General features: G+C 36.2%; 2 protein-coding genes across 4 annotated transcripts in view; both read right to left on the reverse strand.

Moving 5' to 3' along the window:
• Positions 1 to 23,543, reverse strand: part of LOC145249503 (ATPase family gene 2 protein homolog B-like) — a 400,201-nt gene that overhangs the window by 239,770 nt on the left and 136,888 nt on the right. The gene's annotated exons all lie outside the window — the stretch shown is intronic.
• The window catches only part of LOC145249505 (allatostatin-A receptor-like), a 108,511-nt gene that overhangs the window by 22,394 nt on the left and 62,574 nt on the right, over positions 1 to 23,543 (reverse strand). The gene's annotated exons all lie outside the window — the stretch shown is intronic.

The raw sequence follows: 23,543 nt of genomic DNA on the forward strand, positions 1-23,543 counted from the left end.
ACGAATTTCATAAACTACCTAGAAAATATACCCGGTAAAACAAGTGTGGGAGGAGATACGAACAATTGCACAAAGAAACCACCAGAATCTTAAAGTTTTGACGTGAACAAGCAAAAAAGTTTGTCGGAATGTTTTGTGAATGTTTGACATCCGGTAGGATGCCCTATCTCCAGCTTGAACAAACCGATAAAATTTTAAGAGTTTAAATTTGATGCTAATATAGTTGTATTAAATGAAAAATAAAACTTATTTAAAATATTTCTGTACAAATTAAACATTCTGAAATCAGTTTAATTTAGTTTCATTTTAAATAAACCAATGTTTTATTTAAGACAATACGAGTCTACCAAAAGATTTTAAAGATATTTTTGCTTTGTTCACGTCAAAACAAACTTTAGGACTTCTACCCAGTCATGACTGATGGAACGAATGCATGCTACCTCTGGATTAAATAAAGCATTTCGCTCAAGATTTGACCATACTTAGTACAAATAAATTTCAATTCACGTCTGACTTGCCCACCAAAATTCAATCATGAATCTCCAACAGTCTTATCGCCGTTCGAGAGCATGCTGCAACATTTATGGTAAACGTCTTATCAGGTGAAGGTGTGATACTGAGTGAGCTTCATACTCGCTGGACTTTACCCCTCCCTCGATTTTTGTGAGTGGGATTATCTCAAAGGCAATGTCTATAATCTCCAGACTATTCTTGAAGAGATACAAAATTCAGAAAAAAAAAAAAAAAAATGCTAAGAGATTTGAGTTTGTACATCATAACTAGGTGTGATTAAATGGAGAACTTCGTTAAAAATTCTGAACAAATTTCCAGAGTTCGAAATGATTCCCTAGAGTTAAATAAAATATAAAAAAATTAAATAAAATCCTCGAGTTTGACAAAATACAGTCGGAGGTTACATCGACTGAAACGTGAAAACTCCAGATGAAAACTAATGAGAATTAAAATACGAGGCTCTAATGCTATTGAGCTGGTCTTTCAGAATTGATATTTTATCCCTTTGTGAATCATGCTAATCTCTAAATTTAATTTATATCAATATAGATAGGCACAGATGATTGCGCTATTTAAATCCAAATGGTTTAATGACCTAATTCGCTTCAATTTGTATAACGAACACAGTGTCCTATTTCCTTTCATACCAACTGTTGGTTTGATCATGCAAGTTTTATATCGAACGCATACGTCATGCATTGTCTAGCGTCAAACAACTCAACGGACAATATGCCGGCGACACTAATTTTAAATCGCTGTACGAGCTGAGCTAAGAAACAAACAGCTTGTAGGTCACCAGTGGCGATGATGGTCAGAGTGTTTCAACTTGGAAAGGTTAGACACTGGACTGCACTTTGACCTTTTGGACATCAGCTGTTTTTCTTTCATGAGAATAGACTCATAAAAGTACATAAATTTTTGTCTGCTTACATAATCTTGACGTACATACCTAGCCCCTCCCCGACTGAACCAGCAGCAAAATCGCACCCCTTTATTGTTGAGTTCCCTAGAAGCTAACAGTAACGAGGGTGGGATTCTGCTGCTTAATTCCTAGTTGAGCAGCAGTTCACATTACATTTAAACTTTTGCAGGTTGAGGTTGAACTTTCAGCACGCATGCCTCCTTGACGTACATACTTCAAATCAAGCCGACAAAGAGCAAAATCCCACCCCTTCTATTAAGGTCACTAGATGCCGGAAAGCCTACTCTAAGTTTCTTTCCTTGGACTGCTAGACTTTGGAATTTCCTTCGTTTCCTGACAGTACTAATCCGCAGAAGTCTAAATGTAATGTGAACAGCCATCTTGCTGCTCAACTTTCCACAATCCCTTGTTAGACACGATCCCAAATAGTAATCCCTTGCGTTTCAAGTGGCAATGTCTTTGGGTGTGAAAAAAGACCATTCAATTAGTGTCCTACCTGGCACAGGCATTGATGACTACGATTCTCCATCTATCTACCTTGAGGCATTCATGAATTCATTGTTGCTCATTATTCAGAACTATTTATGCAGTTTCTCGGAAGTGTTTGATGTATCGGCATAGATTTTTGCAGTTGTACAGACAGTAGGTTGCAGTTTCTGTCCATAACACGATGGTCCTGATCATATCCAAAAGGATCTTTTGCTCAGCACAACGAGATAAGAAACCATGAACAGAATTATTCCTGATTGTTTTCATATATCAGATACCTGCTTTCCTTAATCTCACGTTACCCTGATCGGTGGGCTGAAGTGGGTTCTCGACCCTGCCCAAAAGTCTCCCAAAGATTAACGGAGGAAAAGTGCCTTATTCTTCCTTTGACAGTAGCGCCGTCCTGCTATTATACAGTGCCTAGTATTCCAAATGGTCACCTGATACTAGCCAGGCTCATCATTGCTTAACCATTAATGAAATTCTGAATAATTTATGAAATCCAACCATACTTCATACAGATAAACTTTGATCCATGCCCGACTTGATCACCAAAATTCAGTTTTGAATATCCAACAGTGTTTTATCGCCATTCAAAATTACGCTACAGCACTTTGGTAAACGTCTTATCAAATGGAGGTATAATATTGAATGGGCTTCACTCACCAGACCATAACACCTTAGATCATTTTGGAGATAACACCATAGATAAATATCTATGTATCTAAAAAAGTGAGAACGTGTTTACTATGTTTTTTGTTTTGTTTTTTACTAACAAAAAGTGTTTAGAAAAACTCGCATGTTTCCGTTTTTTTTTTTTTTCAAGGAATTTAAAGTCACGTTTAATATCTACTGTATGTCTGTTTATAAAAATTCTGCATTAAAATACATTTATGCGTATTTTACGACCGGGCAACGACGGGTGGAATGCTAGTATGTTTATAATTCCTACACTATTCTTGAAGTGAAGAGCTACAAAATTCAGAAAAATGTCAGATTTATTGAGTTTTATACATCGTAACTAAGTATACTTATCACTGCACTGTGACGAAACATTGAGCATTCAAAATTATATATTAGTCAACGTTTCATCTTTATTTCAAGACTTCATCAGGATTGAAGTAAAGAAATTAAATTCAAGTACAAGGTTTGAAAATATTTGGTGCGTTTGTGGAAAAAAACAGGTTATCAATGTAAAAATATTGCAGCCACCACAATTACATTGCGTCCAAAAGAAAAAATTGTTTAATCCCCATTTCAGATACAGTCCTGGTCAAAATCATAAGATCACTTAAGTAAGCGTTTATACATATCGAATTTTTAATCAAACAAATGGTTGAAACCATTGCCAAAAGGGAAAATAACTGCACTAACTGTCCCTAAATCTAAATGCAGATTCCATGAACAAAGCTTCTTTCCCGGGATTTCCCATCTGTGAATCAGTTAAAATGGCCTGCTTCCCAGTTGAATACAACATGGTAGCCTTCAAATCCAGCAGAGTTACTATCTTTAAGTGCATATCTGAGAAAATCGACCACATCCTGCCTAGTTATTCTTCAGCTAACATTAACGTCTATGGAGATTTCAATTTTCACAATGTGGAATGGTTCGCCCACTCAAACAAGGCAGATGAGGTGTGTCACGATTTCTCCATTTATTAGGACCTAACTCAGATTGTTCACGAACCCACCTGTATGCCAGACACCAACGGTCAATATGAAAGTCTCCTAGACTTTCTCACAACTTGCCCTGAGCTATGTTCATTCTGTTTTGTCCACTGGGATCTTCTGACCACTTGTATCAGTTAAGATAAAATGTACTAAATTCTCAAATGCACCTCTCCATCATACAATATATCGATACTATGGCTGACTGGGACAACTTTCATATATTTACATCAGATCTACCTCTGTGTCATGTTTAAAAAAATGTCATCTAGTATTAGATCTGATGGAATGGTTGGTTGTAGCTATAGACTGCTTCATACTTTTCCAAAAATTCCAGTAAAAATCTATCAGCCGTGGCTCTCTCCAGAATTAGCTGCCATTGCACACAGACATCACTTTTTATTGTTTCCGACATAATAGATGAACTGAGACTAAAGTCAAGTTAAAAAAAAAACAGCGGCTTGGTTCCCACCAGTTTTGGCAAATAATTAGGATCCTGAACAAAAGCAGGTGCTCCAACCAGACCATTATCAATGGTTGGAGGTAATCGTCAGTATCAGACAAAGCCAAACTTTTTGCTAAGAACTTTGCAGCTAATTCTATCCCATGCGATCAAGGCTGCCTAAATCACATCTAAGATCATTTGTAGACATTTATGCTGACGACACTACCATTTATGGCAACACTTCAAACGACCAAGTTCTGATTCTTTCTGATCTTGAGCACGTTGTACAATGGGGAGGTGGCAGGTTAATTTTAATGCATCTAAAACCAAGCTTCTATCATTACATCAACGCTCTGATCCCATCTAGCATACATTGAAATGAATGGCTCGCCTTGGGGAGGCTCCATGTTTTGACAGGTTTCAGGGTCTGATCTTTACTTCTGATTTGAAATGGAACACATACATCAAATCTGTTGCCAAGGCTGCTGGAAAAATGGTAGGATCATTCTACCACTCCAGTAGATTAACTGCTTATGCAATTCTTTACCTGTATAAAAGCCAAGCATGTCCAAGGATGGAGTACTGTTGCCACATCTGAGCAGGAACTGCTAGAATGACCTTATCCTGCCTTAGAGTTCAAAATAAACTTTGTAGCCTAGTGGGGATGCCCTTTTCTCTTCCCTGCAGCCCCTTTCCCCACAGGAGATATTGCAAGCCTATTTCTGCTTTATCACTATTTTCATGGCAAGTGCTCGTCTGAGCTCCAATCTACAGTCCCCCTTACAACTTTTGGGGGCGGAAAAAAAAAAAAAAACCACGTCTAACTAGAACCACTATCAATAATTTCCCTTACTCAGTGCATAAACCTAAAGATTCCATGAAAAAAAAAAAAAAAAAAAAAAAAAAAAAAAAGCTTTCTTAGACCGGCACACCTGTGAAATTGTTCCGTTTTCCTGCTTTCCAACTGACAATTTTTTCAAATTCAAACAATTTCCTGATGAGCCACCCCCTCAAGTAATCCAATTTATCAAATTTCCACTGCTAACGGTTACGACATTGTCCCATTGACTACTGTACACTCAATATTTATCCTCAAGTGGCCCCAGGCCTTGATAAATCGTGACTTTGTAAAAAAAAAAAAAAAAAAAAATCCAATTTAAACAAATTCTTGTGTAGTTGTCCCCATAAACAGATTGTACAAAATTTGCACCATTAATAGTTACACCACCACCTTACATTCATTAATACTTATCCTCGAGTGGCCTGTGGGCCTTGGTAATTTCCAACTCCAAAGTAAAAAAAAAAAAAATCTGTCTTGACCCTTAATAGTTCATTGAACAGATACCATAATACTTAGTTCGCTGCACACCATAAAGGTTCATACAAAATTACATCCAGATCGGCACAGTAGTTTCAGAGAAAGAACTTGTATACCAATCTATTAATCCTTGTTAACTTCTACCTGTGCATCAAACGGATACCGCAACACTTGGTTCCATACAAAATTTTAGCCAGATCGGCCCAGTAGCTTCCAATAAAAGTAGAAGACGGACACGTATTTTTGCGTGTGAACATGCATGTGACTGAAGCATAACATTTGAAGGAGGAAGGCCGAAAATCAAATCAAGTTAATGAAAGGCAGAAGTAGTTCCTGATGATTTATTTGCTGGAAGAGTCAAGTTTTTTTCTGACCACTCGTTGGATACTATGGCCATTTTGCAAATTATGTTAAGCCATAAATGTAAACACTTGAAAAAAAAAAAATAAATAAAAAAATAAATAAAATAAATAAAAATGGTTGATGGACATTCCATTACTTACATGCAGTAGTCAGAGTTGAAGGAAAGTGGCAGAGTGGGTATAACATTAGGATGGGGATGGCGTGAAGAGTGCTGAATGACGTGGGGAGAGGAAGGAAAGAAATATTTGTTAAGTGGCAATAAGGGTGGTGTGCAAGGGAAAGAGAGGGGGCGAGATAAAGGGGTGGGGGTAAAAAATGATAGGAATTGAAACAAGATAAAGAAATGAGAGAGAGAGGGAGAGAAATCTAGATTATATTTCTTAGTCTGCCTGTTTTCACTTTTCCTTGAAAACTATTGGCCCGATCTTACTGAAATTTTGCATACAACTGTTTTGATAAGGTGCAGCGAATTACGTATTATGGTATTGATTCGATGCAATGTTAGGGACTAATAGGGATTAGTATTTAATGAAAAAAAAAAAAAAAAAAAAAAAAAAAAAAAAAAAAAAAAAAAGAAAAAAGCACAACTTTAACCATATTCAACATCAATTTGACATAAAGCACTCTAAGTCAACGGGCTATAAGTTTTGCTCGGTTTTAATGGGCTAAAATGTATATGTATAGTATGAGTTACATTCTAAAAGTAATGTTTTATTCCGTCAGAATGGATCAAAGGGGATTACAAATTGCATTGTTATGACCGAATTTATGCATTCACAACCTGGAAGTTCAATCTACTGCAGATATTCACGGTGTTAGACTAAGAAATCAACCCTGTCATAGACGTGCGTCGGAATCAGAGGCATCATGGAATTCCACCGTGCATAAGAAAATTGAACCGATCAACATTTACCGACACCCGTTGAAGGTTTCCAAAGCCGATACATTTTATGTCAGCACAGTTAGGAGATAGATATGAGTGACAAAGTGAGCTCGACTTATAACCAAGGCACCAAAATAGGTCGGCAAAAGTGCACCGAGAGTAGTGGTGACTAGAAAATAAATTCTACAGCACGAAAGATCGCTTGTTTTAATGAGACCACTCCCGTCTTTGTAGCTCTTCAAAATGTTTGAGTTGAAAAAATAAGAGGCATTACTTTTGGAACCACACTCCCAGTTGTTGCCCCCCCCTTTTTTTTTTTTTTTTTTTTTTTTTTTAATAAGAGATAAAAAACCTTTTATAAAGAAATGTTCTTGGACCGAGTCTAGAAAATGATTTTTTTTTCTCTAGTCTGATGCGAGATCTCTAAAAGGAGCTGCTACAGAAACATGTATGCAACTATGTAGCTCAATGTTTGTATAAATAAACATAGTTAAATGAAAGTTTACTGTTGAATGATCTAATGTTCAACGCCAAACAATATAAGTTTTATCCTTATTCCACAAGGCGTTTAAAAAATCCGCTTCTCTTCAGAGGAAATAATATAGACCTTACTAATTAACATAAACTGAAAACTTTAAAATTGTGGGTATTATATCATTTTACTTGAATCACATGAACCTCAGCATGTGTTATGCATATTCTTTTCATTGCTGGCATTTTAAATTTATTTTCGGATATCTTTCATTTAAAAAAAAATAAAAATGGATTGCAACAGATTCCATGTTTAGGTAGTTATGCTATTTTCTAAAAATAGCAAAAAAAACTGCTAAAATTTTCAAAGATTTGTGATGTGCACGGTGACAATGCTATAAGAGCATCAACTGTTCGGAAGTGGTTTGCAAAATGCAGTCTTAAAGATGACACTTGCAGTCGAAGACTCAAAATTTGATATAGTTTAAAAAAAACTGAAAAGTCCAAACATCACAACTAGAGCACTTGCTCAAGGTGGAAGTTTCAAAAAGTACTGTTTATATATATATATATATATATATATATATATATATATATATATATATATATATATATATATATGTTAGAACAATAGAAAAAAGCACCAGTACCATCAGTTTCAAATCCAAACAAAATGAACAAATATCTGATTGCCAATGTTGAACTCTAGCCACTGTTTACATAAGAGAATCTAATTTGTGAACGACTAAGCTTTTGTATAAGCAATATCGCCTAAAGAGGTCTCTAGTTACTTGTAACTGGCTGACTAAAACATGCCCATGAATGTGTAGCGACATTAGTGCTCATGTAAAACAAGTATCTTGCCCTACTTCAGTAGGGAGCACTCTTGTATTAACCTCATTAGAATTCCTTGGTTTCTTTACCTTTGGAAAAGAAACTTTGAATAGAGAATAGATTCTATCTGAATTACTTTTTAGTTTGCCTTCATATATAAAAAAAATGAAGGTCTGTAGTCACCCCCCCCCCTTTCCAAATGAGGTGATCAATGCCAAAATTAAAATTCCTGTATTTTTGCCGTTTACACGTTTCATTTTGAGCAGTTTAATGAATGACATTTTAAATGCGGTGACCTGATTGCAAGTGGCTTGGAAAAAGAAAAAAAAAAAAAAATGGTTATAGATTTGTAAATCGAGAAGGTGAATTAGAGAGGGGGTAAGAGACGGGAAAAGATAGGGATTGAAAGGATATAGATACATAGATATCTATATATATACTAGCAAAAGTACCCGTCGTTGACTGGGTTCAAAAACAACCTACAGAAAATGGACCGATTTATGAAAGTATGATAGGTTATGAAAAAGGGTTGTAAATTTCGGGGATATTAAAACCAAAGGAAAATATGAAAGTAAAATAAAATAGATAACCCCCCCCCCTAGTTTATTATACTATACCTGTTCACACTGAAACACTTATCACAATATTCTATGGATCTATATTAAAAAACCGTGTTAAACTCTGACATGTTTCCATTCTATGGAGGTAAGGGGCGAACGAACACCCCATAATTTTATTATACCATATTTCTTCAAACTGAAACAATTATCAAAGTATACCTACGCAGACATATGAAAAGTCTTAAGTTTGTGCCTATTTTCATTCTATGGAGGCCAGATGCAAACGCAGACCCCACAATTTTAATGAACCACCGTTCTGCCAGATCAAACATACCTATTCCTGTGTCTCGATATATCTATCATATGTAATCAGTTTTTTAAAATGGTCAACCATATAGGAGCCCGCCCATCCATATATATATATATATATATATATATATATGAGAGAGAGAGAGAGGAGTGTAAAAGAGCGATACAGAGGGAAGGAGGGGTGTCAAGAGAAATAAAGACAAAAAAAATGAAGTGATTGTGGATGAGAGAGAAGGGAAAAAAAGACTTAGGGCTTTGAAAAATTATAGTTATAGAAGATGGAGAAAAAGACAGAAGAGGGTGGATAGAGAAGAGAAACAGTATAGGTAGAATGGCGAGAAAGATCGAGAAACAAATAAAGTTGTGAGTGAGACCGGAGCGGGAGAGAGGTACGACTTGAAAAATAGTTAGATTTGGAGAAGCAGAAAGAAACAGACAGAAGAGAAATATAGACCGTACTAGTGCTCTAAGAAAATAGTTATCTACCTATCGATTATATAAAAGGAACTGTGCGAGTTCGTTCCCTATGAAGTCCAAAAGGGCTGACTTGGCCGATTTTTATGACATTTCACACAAATTTACTTCCTGTATCTGGCAGTGTTCTTAGGTTTTGTATAAGAATATTTTCAATAAGTGTCAATAATTGATAATCGAAAAAAATCGATAAAAGAAACAGGCGATTTTGACCAAAGTTAACACCTTATATAGCCTAACATCACAAATGCATTTGAGAAGTTTTATTACCATACAAGCAGAAAGGCCCGACATGAAATCAACAGTAACTTTGATATTACAAGGCTACGTTCGAAATGAAGGTTTCTGTTTAGAGTACAATTGAAGCGTGACATTTGACTTTTGCATTTTAAACTTTAATTCAAGCCATTATTACTGCACAAGCAGAAATATCAACAGGTTTTTCGATATGATAGGGACACGTTCGAAATCAAGGTTTGTTTAGAGCACAACTGAACCATGATACTCATCTTTTTCATTTTAAGCTTTAGTTTAAGCCATTATTTATAAAGTAATTTCATAACAGGTCCTCTACAGTGCAATGTAGCCTACAAGGTAATGTGGACCAAGTCATTGTGGGGGGGTACGTAAAGCTTCCTCCAGGTGCACTGATGGGTCCCAACTAGAGCAGACGATCAATCAATTTGATTGCAAAAGAACAATTTCGTTGACAAAAATACATGTGAAACATTCCTTGATCATAAATCCCGGGCAACGTCAGGTCTCCTTGCTAGTCCCTACTGAGCCATGATATCGCGATACTTAATTTGCTGTGGAATGGACAGAGCCAGCCTTTTCTAAATAACTGGTATTGACAAATATAACAATTCACGATGCTAAGTGATGTCACTATGATGGCAGGATAAAAACTGGAATGAAGGCCAATATCTAGTCACACCTCTTGGAATTGTAGCAATATTTTTTAAAGAATTTATCTAATTCTTTTTGGTTCCAATTACATAAAGTGGGTTAGAACAGTAGTCTAAAGAGCAGAGCATTTTAATGCGATAGTAAAATTACTAATTTAATTAAAATACAAAAGAACAGTGCTCGTAATTGATATAAGCTCGATAGGCAAATATCCTAGAGCTACTTTAATATTTAGTAATGCGATTGACAATTTAAAAATTCAAATTAGAATTAAAAATCTGTTTAATTTGTACGATCGTTTTGGAAACTTTATTGTGATAGACATTAAGCCACGGAGAATAATTTTGACAATTTTTTTTTTAGCAAAATCTCATCAGCGAAAGTATTTTTTTTTATATATTTAAAAGACACCATAAACCTAGGAATTTTAAAGTAAGGCAGATGTATCTTAATTGTTCGCCTTTTGAAAACCGAAATTATCGAAGCATTTATTTGGATGTTGATTGTAGCTTATAAATGTACGAAAATCGTACATTTTCGTACATTTATAAGCAACAATCAATTCGTTCGAGCAGCTCACAAGAATCAGAAATAGTTAATTACAATAATTACTGAACAAAACTCCAAGCGAGATCATAATGGACATTTAGCATCGAACATTTCGGTGAAATTTATATAGATTGACCTAGTAATAAAATAGCTTTGTTAATGAAACAAAGGTTTTTTTATACATTCATTCTATATTTTTATTTTTTACAAGGCAAGTCGAAATATATCATGTATAATATGTTACTAATAATCAGCCGTCTTGATATTTTTATGTGTTTACATTTTTATAATTCATGTCCAGATTTGTTTATATCCTGATACATTTCTATCGTCCCTGGAATAAATGTTTGTTTACGAAGATACAAAACTGAAGCGAAAACTGATTACTTGTAGAATTTAATTTTCGGTGCATGCTTGACGGAACGATGTGTTTTTTGCTCTTTCAAATGTTCGTCTTTACTTTTGTAAGCATGAAGTGTATGTAGTAGTAGTGTCGAAGAATTTTTTTCCAAATGAATTTCAAAATCAGAGCTAAATGGAGGCTAAATTTTGACTACACGCCGAATGTGTAAATTTGACCTCTTGTTGACTTTTAGCGTGACCACTCTTAATACGATATTTCCACGGTCTCACGGCTAGAGATGAAAGAATTCACAAATGAGACGTAGGTCATTTTAAGTCACCGCATATTTGAGAGTCGTAAAATAAATGAGTTTTTCCCCCCCGTTGCATTATTTAAAGAAATTTTATCGACTGGCGGGCGAGTGATTTACGACTTTCAGTCGTCCCAAGAAATTTTCAATAGACTAATATTTCTATAATACTAGCAAAGGGGGGGGGCGCCCAGCTTTGCCCAGTTATAAAATACGTTAAAATATTTTAATTTGTCCAGATTTTGTATATGTTATATAGTCGTGATTTCAAAATATTTAAGTGCCATCAGCTGGAACCGAAAACGAAAGCAAAGGCAAAATTGTAGCATTCAAAGCTGGTAACGTTATCACTGTACCGACGTGACATGAACTGATTAAACATTAAAACTCAGCTAAGACGAATGTACCAATGTATAGCGATTTTTTAATTAAACCTTTTAAGAACTATTTTAATCCGTTAAAATCCTATAAAAGAACAGTCAAAAAAAGTCCAATCATTTGAGGCCCCTAGCACCGCTCTACAACTTTTATATGGAGACAACCTAATATATAAAAGGCTGGCTATGTAGAAAACCTACATTTTAACGCAAATATGATCACACGAGTTCATTCAAAATCAAAACGATGTTAAAAGCAAACTCGAGGATGATCGGCATATGTAGAAATTTAGACGACCCGTGTAGACTGAATGAGAAATTAGCTATCAAATTTTTAAGAATCTCAATATTTATTAAACTGCAAGAGTGAAATGTCAAACGTATACACAAAATAAACTACCTTCGGATAAAAAGAAAAACTAGCAATGTAGCAAGATCCCTGGCGATACAAGATGGTCTTGCTTGTCAAGTAGAGGAAGAGAAGGTAGGAGAGGGGGTGTGATATTTGATCAAGAAAAAAGAGGGGTGTCCCTGGGACTTATCAAGGGAAGAAAAATAGATGATTATTCTTTAAGCGGTTTTAATTTCCATTTTGTACTTATGTGGCGATAAGAGGCAAAAATGTCCATAAGAAAAATATTTCAATGGAAAAAAAAAAAAAAAAAAAAAAAAAAAAAAATGAGATTCTTGAGTTTTGCAGAAAAACAATACAGGATCGTTTTCTGGTTGAGTTTTGAAAAACAATTCAAATATTATGGAAACAATGACTTGGGTTCAAAATGTCTGCTTTGGTGTCTGGGAGATGTCATTTGAGTCCACCTGTTGTATTTAACTACCAGGCCACCAAGACACTGATAAGTTAGTTGAACAGATAAATTGAACCTAGGGAGAGATATGGTCACGAAAGAGGTTCACAAGAGAAAATGAAAATATAAAATAAGGGGATAGAGAAAGGAGTTTACAAAAGAAAAAGAATAAGGTAATGGATAGAGAAAAAGAGGTTCCGAGAAAAAAAAAAAAAAAAAAGAAAGTAATCTTCAATATGACAGACTGGCGAAGAGGCCAGTTTTATAAAAATGATTGGCTTTTTAGAAAAAGGTCTTTTGCTGGCTGGCATTGGGACGTGCACATCGCCCTTGCCCCGCCTGAGGTGGGGGGGGGGGGAAGGAAACTCATAAGAGAAGTTGAAAAGCTCTTGTTCTTAGCTGGGAAATTAACTAGATGAACTTAAGTTCTACAACCTGCATCATGAAGCTCGGATCAAAGAACTCGACTTTAAGTGTAAAATGATTTCTGAATAATTATTGTTTGGTTTTTATGAAAATGAACCAGAGTTTTTCTTTGTTTCTCGATTGCCGGCCTGAATGAAGATGCAGTTTATTTCAGGTATGCCCTGACACCAGATGATGAAAGAGACTGGATCCAGCACGAAGCCAGAGTGATGGCCGATATCGACAATGTTGCCACACGGACTTAGGGTCATGCACGTTTCGCATGCCCTAGCCAGCAGATAGATATTTTCCAGTAACCAGTGAAAGTTTGGTCACGCTTGAGGGGTCCACCACTAGACAAGTAAGAATGTAGCACTGCTGGGTTGCATCTATGGTCCTGTGAGCAACGAACACGGCCAAGAGTACATCACAAGTATGCTCCCGTGAACCAGGTTAGCAACGGATGCACCCTGTCCCCGAACAAGAATGGGCGTTAGGGTTATAGCAATAAAATTAAAGTGAGAAACAAACTAGATTACTTAAAAAAAAAAAAGTCAAATGAACGATAAACGCATGCTAAGACAAACGGGTGTGTGAATAACAAAGAATCTGGCTGACTAGCAAACTTCCTACCACCCGTATATACACAAAAAAGAACATCGTTTCCATGCAAAAGCCTGATGGATTCTCATGAGGGTGAAACGAAACATTTTGTGCAACTTAATTGCCTTATACATTTTCAAAACTTACTATCTAGCTCTACTTATGTATTGAGCACTGTCAAAGTAAATATTGAAATTTACTATGCACGTTATATTTTTTTGAAAAAAAAAAAATCCAACAGTGCTCTATTATAAGGAAAAATTCCGAAAATAACGTATTTATATTTTTATTTACAGAGAGTTTAGATAAGTCATCGGTACCGTCAGTTTTACACCTGATAATAGACTCATATCAAGTTCTCTCTTCAGCTGATACTCCTGAGATGAGCATCGGCTGAAGAGAGCTTGGTATGGTATCCAAAACGGTTCCCTATTATCATTGAAACCGACGGTAGTGACGACTAATCTAAAATTATACACATAAGAAAACCACCTAGCATAGCCCGGTTATAAAGTACATTTTAATTTATGCAGATTTCGTAATGAAGCCAATTCTCTTGAATAGTGATTTCAAACTAAAAAAAAAAAAAATAAATAAAAAACCCAAGTTCCCTTACATAGAATCAAAACCAAAACATTTAGATCAGCAGTAGTCATTACCATTTGACCCAAGGGGCATGCATATAAAAACTACAAATTACTACAGACATAATTGTAAGTGCACATGCATACAAGATACCCATTAAGTCAACTTACACCTGCCAAGTTCTCATTTTTCATTTTTTAACCACTTAGCTATTTCTTCTGGATAAAAACTAAATCGAATTTATTCCACAGGTCAGAATAGCCTATCTATCAAGTTTCAAGTCTGTAGACCAAAAATTGACAGTAATTTGATAGACCGTTCTGCGCACGTACACACAGAAGTTCGTTTTCTCTCCACACACACACTCTTATCGCCCTTGAAGCATGCTTGCCTGTTTATCTAACAAGATGTTTAACAGTGGGTAATCAAGGTTAAAGACCATCTTGTAGAAAGCCGGCCGGCAAGCTTGACCTGCCTGCCCGGGCTCTTTCAAGGCAACGCAGAAGATATAAAAAAAGAAAGGGGAGGGGAAAATGGAGCAATATTGGTGTGCGCTGTGCATAAAATAGGCCAAGGATGCCTACATGTCATTGCACTAGCTCATTTTTTTTCTTTTATACGAAGAAAGAAAAGATTGTTTCAAAGATAATCTATGATTTTTAATTAAAACAGGCAAAATTATGGTCTGTTGATTTAGAATCGGGGGCCAGATTGATTGAATGGTTAAATTTGTGTTCACTTTAACAAATACTAATCCTATTAATCTTTAACTGTGCATCGAGCAAATATCAGAATACGTAGTTCGCTGCACATTATAAAAAGTCCATACAAAATCTCAGACAGATCGGCTCGATGATTGAGAAATTGGGTATTGTGTTAACTAATCTTTTTTTTCGTAATAAAAATTTTTTAATTAGTGAACAAATATTGTTCTATTGTTTTTTTATGAAGTTATTTTTCTTTGAATTTATGAAAAAGTATGTGATTTTTTTACGAGTACCCAGCGTAGTATAAACATCCATGTTCAGAACAGTTTTCGGAATAAACACCCCAAACCGCGAAAGTCGTTCTTAACATGGAGGTTGGGAGGAGTTTATTTCCGAAAGTCGTTCTTAACATGGGTAGGTTGGGGTGTTTATACTACGCCAGATACTAAAAAAAAAAAAAAAAAAAAAAAAAAAAAATAATCCGTAGTTTTTAAGGAACAAAGAATTTATTTTGGGAATATATAATTTTTGTAAAACTCGTTTTCAAAGAAAAGATATTTTTGTATTTTTTTAACAATTTGCGCCCCCCCCCCAAATCGAAGAAAAAGTCCAAATTGTTTTTTGTCAGCAGCATTTTTTTTAGAAGTATCTCTTGCGTTTATTGTGGGGGGGGGGGCAACATGTAGTTTCCTCAGTATAGGCTATTTCCTTAGGGATATGATCTGCCGGTTAAAAGGAAAGCATTTCATTTTCCTTGTCACAAAAGATTTGTTTTAACGGCAATGAAACTTTCTTCCAATTTGGTGTCGTCTGCTCAATCGCGTCTTTTTGCCACTTGGTTTCTCAGTAAAAAAGCTCACGTCATTTTCTGGACCGGTTTCATCATCTGCCGGGCGTTGCTGAGAGAGATTCATGGGAAAAAAAAGGGGCCTTTAAACTGCAAAAGCCCCAATTTATAAAGAATAAAAAAAACCCTAAAATTAGTCTTTCTGCTAACTAAGTACACTTAAATACATAAAGTACACTTAAATACACTTATGTGAAATTTATAAAAAAAATCCAACCATTTCAAAGTGCACGCACAAAGTGCCATGTATATTTTTCTGTGGAAATATTCTTTACTCATTTCCTTTTTATACATACCAATCTTTATTTAAGCTCAATGTAATTACAGAGCACATAATGAATGAATGACAAAAGTATTACAAATTCATAATGTTGACCATCTTACAATTTATTTAATTCAGTTGACAATTCTTGACTGTTTCATACCACAAAATCAATCCAGGAATCTATTTTTGCCCTTAACTCGAGAAATAGCAACAACTAATCCAAAAATAAATTAATATAAAAAAAATAAAAATGAAAAAATGCATTTGGATATGATTAAAAAAAAAAAAAATCAAATTGGACGAGAAGCTGCAAATTCCTAATGAACCGCCCCCTTAAGTAAACACTTCATCAAATCTCCACACTAACGTAATGTACTTGCAATAACCCTTACCCCTGAATGGCTCCTGGGCCTTGATAAGTGGTGATCACTAAAAAAAAAAAAAAAAAAAAAAAAAAAAAATTAGTTTCCTTTCATTACACCATTTTGAACTTTTTGAAATCTGAAATACGTTTATATTTTATATTTACTTTCTACTGTAGAGAAAGTCATAAGGAAACCAAGATAAAATACTCGACTCCTTTTTCTGTGCTGAACAGAACATTTACAGGTACTTTTCTGTCCAGCCATGTTTAGCACGAGTCTTCCTGTCACTTAGCCCACACGTGTGTCACATGTTTATGTCCTCTAATAAAAGGTGATTATTGGTTTGCACACATGTTATCTTTCTTGCCATGATGTTGCCTCGGTCATTTGTATAGAGCTGCCATATGTGCGTCCACGCTCTGTTATACGACCTGCTTTTCTACAAAAATCTTTCTCGCATGCATGCACACAATATAAGAGCATTTTACTGCGTGTGTGTGTGTATATATATATATATATATATATATATATATATATATAATGCTCTTGCATATAATTGAATTCGCTCAAAAGTATCAAACAAAAATAAACAAATGACAAAGTTTTGTTAGAGAGGGTGGGAAAGATCTATTATTTGTAGACAAGTAATAGAGTCAAAAGCAAGGAGACATTAATGTTTTATTTTTTGTTGTGTATTAGAAGAAAGAATGAGAGAACGAGGGTGCATGTGGAATGTGTAGCCTGATATTCTGAAGCTGCCAAAAGGACAGGGAACCCGAACCATGCTGGTGGTATGTTATGTGCACGATGAATGAGTTACGACTGCTGCGGCTGACTGGATGGGTAAGAATGGGAGAAGCGCCAGCCCAGATAGAGCAGCTGACTTGAAACTCCTAGACCAAGTGTGAAAGGATGAAAGAATTGTTATTCTTGTTGCCATGAGAAATGCAGCAAAAGTGAGACCCCCCCCCCAAAAAAAAAGTAGTTACAGGTCTTAATACGTATACAATTACACGGGAGTAGGCAGATAAACGGACCTAGGAACTTTACTAAGCTCTCAGGTCTATGTCTTGATAGTGGCATCGTGATTATTTATTTTTTTTTTTTTAATTTCTTAAGCCACTGTCACTCCCAAAATCATCTGCCTTCTCTCCCAAAGGTTAGACAAGGTCAAGTGTGAGTTTGAAAGTTTCTGGAATAGACTGGATTTGAACCGGGCCCACCTAGGCTTTCAGTCTGTGTTGTTAACCACTTAGCGACTATCAGCTTAAAACTCTACAACTGGAATCTGGTATTTACATTTCCAAATCTGAGGAGGATGTGGTATATCCTTTACTCATACAGGGATGCACATGTGGAGAGGGTAGCACATGACAAAACTAAAAACAAGCAGCGCATGTGAAGTCCCTCTTCACGAGTGTAAAAAAACTTCATAACTAACGTTTGTGCAAAATTGAAAATAAAATTCAAGGTGTGATTGAGAAAAGTACGAACAAACTGACAAAATGAATTACCAGGTCCAATCCCTCTTGTCCGGAGCGGGGCGGGGCGGGGCGACTAATATTGGTCTAGCCACAACAACTGTCTACAAGTTCCCTCGTTCTGTCTGTGCCTACAACTAAACGAAAATTCGATGAGTAAAATTTCTTTCACATAACTGTCCGCCTGTAGAACAATACAGTGCTTCCCGGCTTAAGCGACACGATCGCCTTAAAATCTAAGGCAAATAAGCTCCTGCTGAGCTGTCTTAAATAATCTAGCCCTACCCAAGTTCCACCATTACTGATCATGTCTTACCATCTACCTAGAGTGGCTTCCGGGCCTTAAGACATCTAACTCCAAATTGTTTGAAATCTAATCCTTTTTTATTTGTGAGAGTTAACGTGTTCATTAGTCAATGGTCGAGCAGTGACGCTGTACAAGTTTTACGCATGTAAACCCAACATAAATACATTTCCTCATTCTCGCACCACGTGTAGTTCTCATTACCGCTGTGACGTATCACATGCTTTTTTTTTCTTAATGGGCTCGCCTTTTTGTAGTCTTTCTTTAGAGTGACGTCATTTCGCATACATTTGCATATGCACCTCTGCACTGTTACAGAACCCCACTCAGAAGGCTTGGCTAACATGTACTTCCTCATTGGCGGGAATAAACAAATCTTATTGGCTAGCTAGTTAAACTGAAATACACTTTCAAACCAGTTTTTTCCCAATAATTTAATTTGAAATAACTTAATTAGCAGTAAAATTAAATGCATTCACTTTTTAAGCGTTTTTCTTTTTTTTTTTTTTTTTTTTTTTACATAGGCATCACTTATCAAGGCCTTGAGGCCACTCGAGGATAAGGGTTAAAGAGTGTACAGTAGAAAGTGGACAATATAGTAATCGTTAGTAACGGAAATTTGGTAAATTTGTTAAGTTTATGGAATGGCTCATCAAAAACTTGTTTACGTTAGACTTGAAGCCAACCATATTGTAATCTGCTGGAAAGCAGGAAAACTGAAGACAATTCCACAGCCGTGCAGTTCTAAGAAAGAAGCTTTGCTCATGGAATCTACGTTTAGGTAGAGATAAAGAGTGGGGGAATTATTGATAGTGATTTCTGCTAAACAGGTGTGAAAGTTTAGCGAGGGGGGGGACCATAGATTGGAACTCAACCGAGCACTTGCCATGAAAATAATAAAGCAGAGACAAACTCTCAAAATTTCTGTGAGAAAGAGGTTGCAGGGAAGAGAAAAGGACATCCCCTACTAGGCTACAAGGTCTATTTTGAATCTTGAAGGCAGGATAAGTCCATTCTAGCAGCTCCTGCCCAGATGTGGCAACAGTACTTCATTCTTGGACGTACCTGGCTCTTATATAGAGAATTGCATCAGCAACGAGATATTTACTGGATCGATAGAGGATCCCACCATTTTTCCAGCGGCCTTGGCAACGGATTTAATGTACGTGTTCCACTTAAGTTTTTGTTTTTTGTGTGTGTAGGGAGGCGATACTTTAATACAGTAATTTCCACGAAACATTAGCATCTGTAACTACAATGTTTATTTTGTTAGATGAAAGTACAGAATAAGGTACTTTTGTAAGAAAGTTGTTTTTCACTCTTTAATTAGATTTTGTAACATTAAGTTTTTTTAAAAAATTAATTCAATATCTTGGGACTTCACTAATTATCTTTGAAACAGACCCAGAAAACTAATTTATCTTTCAAAGGAATTTTTACAATGAATTCATTTAACTTCCAATTTAGCCGAATTAGCTCGCCGTGAAAACATTTACGTGTACAAATACTTTCGTAAATTAACAAAAGTCTTTAATATTTCAAATTAAATCAAGTAGTCGGTTAAAAAAAAAAAAAAAAAAAAAAAAAAAAAGTTATAAATCGGCTTTCCAAACGACCCACCCCCGATCTTTATTCCTCCATTGTTGTCCCTACCTACATAATGCAGTCTGCAATCCCCTCCGATTCATCCGGGCGTAATAAATAGGAGGCATTACATTTGGAACGTCTCTCGCAAGTAAGACATAAGCACTTTTTTTTTTTTAAAGCAGACAACCTACATCGTAAAGGTTGTATTTTTAGATCGTTTGTCTTGTGTTATTGTTTGTCTTATCTTTCTATGTGGGCATTTTTGCGATCTATCTCATCCGTCACGAGTGAAGGGTCGGAGAGGCGGTGAGTATGGGGGAAGTAGACCGTGTGTGGAGGGGTAGGCCGAGACGGATGCTGCTTTTTTTTTTTTTTTTGGAAAGCAGATGCCTTCAGACTAACATTAATCAGAACCAAGTATTTATAGCTTGTCTATTTATGTATGACATTGTTAGCTGTTGGGTCATGAGTTGATGACACAGGGTCAGGCCAAGGTTTTTAGGTGGTTGCCTCTGGAGATAAGGGACACCAGAGAGAAAGAGGGCGAGGAGTGTTAGTCGTATGGGGGGGGGGAGGGCTTACACTAAAGGGCGAGTCAAAATTTAGAGATAAGGAGAAATCTATCCTTTTTATAGATCACTTATTTTTTCTCCAATTTTCTTATCGGTTTATTCAAGCTGGGGATGGAGCATCCTACCGAACGATAAACATACTATCTTGTATACTCCAACCAAGAGATCTAAGATTCTGACCGTCCCTTTAAGTGAAATTGTTTAAGTCTTTCACTTGGTTCACAGGGTATATATACCAAATAGTTCTTGAATTTTTTTTTGGTGGGGGGGGGCGGGGGCCCAGTTGCTCTTATAATTACTGAAGAGATCTTTCTAAGATTCTAGTTGCTTTTTATGTAGTACATAAGACGTTGGTATTTCGTTATTGTTTCCCTCTGCTGTTTAACCCAGAATCAATTGGGGCACTAAATTTTAAGTTTACTCAACAAGAATATTCACATTTGACAAGCATGACTTTTCAATTTTATCAGTTTGTTCAGGGTGAGGATGGGGCATCCTTCTGGGTGTCAAACATTCATCCGCTATCTTATATTCTAACGGGGATATTTTTAAAATTCTGACCGTCCCTTAAAGTGCAATTGTAGGCCAGAAAGAAATATATAACTAGGTCACCCAAATTTTGTATTAGAGCCAATTCTATTGATTATTGTCCAATATATAGGTAACTAGCCTCGAACCCATAACGCGAGGCCGGAAAAGTGAAAGAAAATCTGACGTCTTAGCCGATATCTCCATAACGCGGCCGGAAATCAAAAGCGTTTAAATTAACCGAAGTCAATCCAACAGTGACGATGACTTGCTAAAATGTCAGAGAAAAAAAAATCTCCCCCCCCCTCACCCTTGTACAAAACGGCTGAGTTTAGGGTGAACGAATTAATGTTTTCGGTTAATTTTTTTTATATTTGCCGTCAGAGACATCGATCTTCAAAACGATACCGATCTTGTCAGGATCCGTCGCCTCTGTCAGAAGTTTTAGAGACATACATTTAGACAGGAGATTTATATTAGACTAGCGGGGGGTACCCAGTGTTGCCCAGGTGTTTGGAGGTGTGGTTTTGGGTAAATCGAATCAAAAAAAAAAAAAAAAAAATCGTTGCCCGGTTGTTTGTGTCGGGGGTGGGGTAAATAAAGTTTTGGTAGGTAAGTATGAAGGATCGAACCTGAAGCCTTGAGGCGAAGTTGGAAATTAAAAAAGTGCGACGTTAACAACTGGGTCACGACGAAATATTAACATGTTTGAATTTAAGTATTAAGAATTGGCAGGTGCCCGGACTTGACTTAAAGAGGTCAACTTTCACTGCGGGGCGGGGCGGGGGCAGCTTTTTTATTTTTTTTTTTGCTTCCAAGATGTTGGGGGAGGGGGAACAACTCCCCTATAAAGGGGATTGTCCAAATTGAATAGCAATTGTCTGATATAAGGAGAAACTCCGCATTGATCAAAGCTGATTGCCTTTCGCTTTTATATGAAAAAAGGCCAATCCACATGCGGCAATCGAAAAATGAAATATTTAGTTTTTCAAACGCGGGCAAATTAAATAGACAGGCGACCCCCGTTAATTCTTAGATATTATCATTTAGATGTGATATAAGTTTTAAGGAGCGAGTCAACCTATCGCTTCCCGGAAAAGAGCCTTTCCGACATACAAAGCGAACATACACATTTTCGCTTTTTTATATATATATATATATATATAATTATTGTTGAGCTTGGCATTATCTGGATAAGTTCTTTTGTGGAATTGATCTCATTATATATATATATATATATATATATATATATATATATATATATATATATACACACACACTAACATGAACGACTGGCATTGCCTGGGTGTTTGGAGGTATGTGTTGAAAAAAAAAAAGTGACGTCTTTGCCGTTGCATCCTTCAAACCAGAAGCAGTGGAGGTTTAAATTAAGGTTAGTCAATCGAAAAGAGGGGATGACTTTCGAAAATATCAGCAAAAATAGCGACCCCTCCTTGTAGAGAAGTGCCCAGTTGAGGGTGAAGGAAATGTTTTTTCGATATGTCGTCCGAAGGGTCGAGCTTCAAAACGATATAGACCTCGTGAAAATCGGTTGCCTCTGTCAAAAGTTTTAGGCAGATATACAAACACGCATACATTTAAACAGACGAGGTGCCTTAGTTAACCTTTAGTGGTTCGCATATCCACAACAGAATACATTAAGTTTGTTTTAATAATTTTAAAACGAAAAGTAGGCTTTTAATAACAATGCAAGTATGACAAAAACTCCATTTTATATATAGATAAGCTAGAAAAGATCCCAGTAGTCAAAGAAAATTTTTAAAATAAAAGCATAATATTTATGTACAGGGTATCCCAAAAGAAGCTGATGGTTAAAAAAATTCGTAACTAAATTTTTATATTTTTCTTTTATTTTTTCAAATAATCTAGAGTAACCCTTCCAAGGTCATCATGAGCCGTTAAACTAGCGAGGAGCGGATATTTATTGTAGAGTCGTATTTTCGGTTGAAGGAGTCAATATCAGAAACGCGAAACTTCACACGAAATTCCCCTACTCCTAATGCAATAAAAGCTATGGTGGCTCGATTTCATGAGCAAGGGCCTGTACGTGACCTCCCTTAATCTGGTAGACCCCGTATGGCAAGAAGTGATGAGAATCATCATATTAGCAGAGAGTGTGGCCGAGGATCCATCCACATCAGGAGATGGAGTCAAATTGGGGTCTCTCGATCTCTTCACAGAATGCTTCATGAAGAGGGCAAATTTCCATATAAAATTCAATTGGTCCAAGAGCTTCAACCAAATGATCCAGAAAGGCTGGAATACGCCATGCAAACTCGAGATTTGACCAATGGGGATCCAAACTTCTCAAAAATCTCATGTCCAATGAGGCCCATTTTCATCTGAATAGGTTCATAAATGAGCTTCAGATAACACTTTGAATTCTTCCTTCAAACTCCTCAACCTAACATTCACTGGCAATATGAAGAGATATACATTGAGGATATTGTGAAGGCTGCTGCAAAGGTGGGTTCCTCTTAAGCTAGAAGACTACGCACACCTGAGTATCCTGTAAGGCCACCATTCGCCCATGCATGGAGTAGTGTTGCCACATCTGGGCTAGAAAAAAAAATGCAGGATTTGGGGGATCAGAAAATCTTCACGTAACAGTACAACGGCAATTACACCCTCAAAAATGTACCGTATGGTGTGGAGTGACGGCGGATGAAGTAATTGGGACATTTGAGTAACATTTTTCATAACTAAAATTAGACCTTGTGAAAAACATACC

Source organism: Euprymna scolopes, chromosome 28, assembly GCF_053919585.1.
Source record: "Euprymna scolopes isolate OS-2025 chromosome 28, ASM5391958v1, whole genome shotgun sequence".
Lineage (NCBI taxonomy): Eukaryota > Metazoa > Mollusca > Cephalopoda > Sepiida > Sepiolidae > Euprymna > Euprymna scolopes.